We start from the raw sequence: 3,472 nt of genomic DNA on the forward strand, positions 1-3,472 counted from the left end.
GCAGTCATCACCGTTGAATCCTTAAATCAATCTGAAGAATTTGACATCAAATGTCACCGTTGTGTACGCGCAACGAGAAACCCTAGTCTCGCCGCCCCGAGAAGCTGGTAGGAATCTACGCCGGAGCTCCATCTAGTTCGTCCCAGAGGATGAACTTTGAGAAGGCTTCTCGACTAGAAGAAACCTAAATACAAATATATAGCCACTAAAAAAAGTAAATATAAGCTCTATGAACTTCTAAATCTAGGCCAATAGATATAGTATAATATTTCGTACATTCAATTTTTATACATATGAGCCGATCTCAGCTGAGTTTTACACCAGATGATGATGATGAATCTTTCTGAGTACAACATTACCCAGTTATCAAAGTGATACAAAACGATTAGTGAATACACATGCGATGTACCTTTTATTCTAACGTGGAGGATTCGTTAGTATTTATTGATTTATTGCTTAATTAGCTAGTTTTTTCTAATATGATACAAATCCAGAGCCATAGACATCTTTGTAGTCGACGGAAACGGCTGCTCTAACTGAACACAGATCAACGAAAGGTCTAAAAAAATACAGTAAAATGCGAGCATCAATTTCAATTTTAAGACCAGAACTCTGGTGGATCAGGGATAACACTGTCCTCCTAACTATCCAACCACACGTTGATTCATCCTAATTAATACTCCCTCTGTATAAAAATATAAGAGTGTTTTAGATCACTAGAGCTTTGTAGATCACTACTTTAGTGATCTAAGAGCATCTACAACCGGACCCCTTATTTCTTTTCTAAACGTCTGAAACGTCCGCCCGGTCAGTGTCCGGTCAAAGGTTGACCTAATCGGATCCCTTACTTTGCCCTTAAACATCTTAATTGACCGGCCTACCTCAAACCCATCTCAAATATAGGGTCAATATGAGGCTGCCCGGTCACGCCCGCTCGGTCCCACCTGCAGCGACCCAGTACTTCTTTCTTTTGTCTCTCTCGCGGGAAGCGTACAACGACGCCAACAGGGGTGGTAGTGCCTCGCGACCGCGACGGGGTGGGCGTAGGCGGCCGCCTGCGGGGCGCTGGCGTGTGTGCTGGTCGCCGCAGTCGCTGCCGCGTTCTGGTCAATGCCGCCGCGTGCAGCCGGCGCGGGCGTGCGGGCTGGCATCATGGGCGGGCACGCGCGCTGCCTAGCACTGCAGGCGAGGGCAGGCGGGCGTGCTGGCTGCCGCCGCAGGAGCGGGCGAGCCGTCGTGGCGGCGTGTTGGCTGTGCCGATCGCCGTGCGCGCAGCCGCCGCGGGAGAGCGGGCGTGCAGACTGGCGTCGGGGGCACACAGGTGCGGGCTAGCTGACGCGGCCGTGCTGGTTGCCGTCGTAGGCGCGGGCGAGCCGTCGCGAGCGGAGTGTTGGCGGGCATCATGGGCGCGCGGTGCTGGTGCGGGCGGGCTGACCGCCGTGCGCGCAGCCGCCGCGGGCGAGCGAGCGTGCGGGCCGGCGTCGGGGGCAGGCGTGCGTGCGGGCTCACGTCAGGGGCTTGCGGGCGTGCTGCCTGGCGCTGCAGCCGCGTGCTGTCCGCCATTGGTAGCCTAGCTGGCCGTGCTGCCATCGTCATGTTGCTAGCCGAGCTGGCCGTGTTGTCGCCGTCGTGATACTAGCCCAGCTGGCCGTGGTGTCCGCGTGCGTGCGCTGAGACTACATGTTGTCAGTGTCGCGTGTTGCCGTCGCTGCCGATGTGTTCGATGAAATGACTGATTATAGGGAGGACAATTTGAGAGGCGTGGCTGTGAAAACAGGCAAATGAGGGTCAAAGCTGACGCGCCAGGTCCACGGACGTTTAGGGGTCCATGTTAGCAAGTTGCGGCTGTAGATGGTCTAAACGGTCTTATGTTTCTTTATGGAGAGAGTAGTTAATAGTCTTGAAATCATGTACTCCCTCCATTCCCGTATACAAGGCCACAAACTCATATTACAGGTACCAAGATAAAATTAAGTGACTTCTTTGAAGGTCAACTTTTTTTTTCGTTAACCGGGATCACTAATACATCACAAGCATGCAACGAATGAATGAGAAGGAAGTGGCTGAGTGTCATTATGACTACATGTATGTAAGTATTAAAAAGTTGCTAGTACGAGAAAACATCATTAATTTTTGCCTCGATTACTGTTGGTGGCCTTGTATTGATGCAAAATGTATTTTTGATAGTGGCCTTGTATAAGGGAATGGAGGGAGTAGTATGTTTTATGCTCACGCATTTGACAGCATGCATTTCTTTGTGTTGAAAAGGCATGTTAGGAATAGCAATAACCAAAAAGGTTAGGACGCGCTTTGCTGTGTCGTTGGTGTTATGAGATTATGAAGAAAAAAAATACTCATTTTGTTTTAAAATATAAGGTGTATTACTTTTTTCAAAAGTTCAACCTCTTTAAGTTTGATCAAATTGGTAAAGAAATATATCTAATTCGTAATATCAAATTGGTGTTATTAGATTCATCGTTAGATGAATTTTCATAAAAAAACTGAATATTATGGATGTCGATATTTTTGGCTCTAAATTTGAGCAAAGTTAAAGAAATTTGACTTTCCTAAGAACTAATACCCCTTGTATTTTGGACCTCTTTAGCTTGGCGGATGGGGGAGACGATGGACTGTTTTTTTATAATGCGGTTATTTGGTGGGCCTTTCATGGTGTGATTTTATGTTATGCGCTAATCAACTCATATTTTCGTGGGTAAATTTCTGCGTCGGTGGCTACATGTATTATATTGGTGCTATAATATCATCACATGGTGGTGCTTCTTTTTTAGGTGGTAAGAGGGTGCACGGGGTTGATATGTTTTTCTAGTGGTTGGTATTGATTGATTTGAAAAATTATTGGCCAGATTAAAATCATAAACAAATTTCAAAATTGAATGTCCCAGTCGAATAAAAGAGCTTTAAAATTAGGAAATATGATGAATTAAAATAATTAAATGGGAGAGCTCCTTGAGAAATTATTGACCCGGTCAAAATCAGATGACCAAGTTCTAAAATGAAGACCTCAATGAATTATGAGGACTTAAAAATTAGGAAGCATAGTGTATAGTGTATAGTATAGAAGAATTGGATGAGAGCTTTCAGAAATTATTGACTTGGTCAAAATTGGATGACACAATTTTAATTGGACACCTCAATTGATTGTGAGGCCTTTTACCCCTAGAGAGCTTAGTGATATAGTAGATATAAAAAATGAAATCACGTAACATGCCAAAGCCAAACCAGCATGATGCTGAATTGCTGATATGTAACCAGCGATCGTGGGCATGGTTTCTTCGTTCGCGACTATGCTTGGCAACTTTCAATTTGCAATGTGGTGTTCCGTTGGTGGCGGTACCGTTCTTAGGGAGCTCCACTTGTGGTGGTTGTTTCTCTTTTCCATCTCCCATTTGTAGTTGTTTATCGTTGCTCTTCCGGATACGATGTATGAATCACTCTGATCTCTGTCAGTGGT

The sequence above is a fragment of the Triticum aestivum genome, chromosome 5D (assembly GCF_018294505.1).
Source record: "Triticum aestivum cultivar Chinese Spring chromosome 5D, IWGSC CS RefSeq v2.1, whole genome shotgun sequence".
Lineage (NCBI taxonomy): Eukaryota > Viridiplantae > Streptophyta > Magnoliopsida > Poales > Poaceae > Triticum > Triticum aestivum.